Raw genomic sequence first — 1,322 nt, 5'->3', positions numbered from 1 at the left:
CTGTGTTAATTGGTTTCCCTTTTCTTTGTTGAAGAGGGTCTGTGCAGTCTTTCTGCCTAGTCCGCCATCTTGCTGCTCCCCCCTTCCATCTTCTTTTGATGCTTCCTGCATCATTTAATATTTTGCCCATAGAATCTTTCAATATTGCAACTTGAGGCTTAAATTTTTTCCTCAGTTCTTTCATCTTGAAAAATGCTGAGGGTGTTCTTCCCTTCTGGTTTTCTAACTCCAGCTCTTTGCACATTTCATTACTGTAATTGCCTTTGTCTTCTCAAGCTGCTCTTTTTAAGTCTTCTGTTCAGCTCTTTTATCTTATCATTTCTTCTATTTGCTTTAGCTACTCTCTGCTCAAGGGCAAGTTTCAGAGTCTCTTCTGACATCGATTTTGGTATTTCCTTCCTCTCTTTTTAATGACCTCTGGCTTTCTTTGTGGATAATTTTCTTGATGTCATCTCACAATTCCTCTGGTTTTCAGTCATTGGTGCTCAGTGTATCAAATCTATTCTTTAGATGGTCTCTAAATTCATGAGTGATATAGGGAGCTCTGGTAGCATAGTGCCTAAGGCACTTGACTGCTAACCAGAAGGCTGACGGTTCAAACCCACCAGCCAATCCTTGGAAGGAAGGTTTGGCAATCTACTTCTGTAGTGATACTGCCTTGGAAACCCAAGAAGGGCTCACTGAGTTGTGTCCCAACTCGGCAGTACATTACAACAAATAGCCCAAGTCATTATTTTGGCTCTTGTGGACTTGTTTTAATTGTCTTCAACTTCAAGCTGAACTTGTATAGGAGCAGTTGATGGTCTGTTCCACAATCAGCTCCTGGCCTTGTGTTGGCCAAAGATACTGAACCTCTCCATCGCCTCTTGTGACAGATGTAGTCAGTAAGATTCCTGTGTATTTCATCTGGTGATGGGCACGTGTATAACTGTTGCTTATGTCGTTGAAAAAGGTATTTGCAATGAATAAGTCGTTGGTCTTGCAAAATTCCATCATGCAATCTGCAGTATTATTTCTATCACCAAGGCCATTATTTTCCAACTACTGGTAACTCTTTGTTTCCAACTTTTGCATTCCAGTCACCAGTGATAATCAACACATCTCGATTGCATGTTTGTTCAATTCCAGACAGTACAAATCTTCAATATCATCATCTTTGGTTCTGGTGGTTGGTGTGTAGATTTGAATAGTAGTAGTATTAACTGGTCTTCCTTGCAGGCGTATGAGTATTATCCTATCACTGACAGCATTGTACTTCAGGACAGATCTTGAAACACTCTTTGTGATGAATGCCACACCATTCCTCTTCAATTTGTCATTCT

This window comes from Orycteropus afer, unplaced genomic scaffold (genome assembly GCF_000298275.1).
Source record: "Orycteropus afer afer isolate SDZICR_OR568_19922 unplaced genomic scaffold, OryAfe1.0 scaffold00313, whole genome shotgun sequence".
Taxonomy (NCBI): Eukaryota; Metazoa; Chordata; class Mammalia; order Tubulidentata; family Orycteropodidae; genus Orycteropus; species Orycteropus afer.
This window is presented reverse-complemented; position numbering follows the sequence as displayed.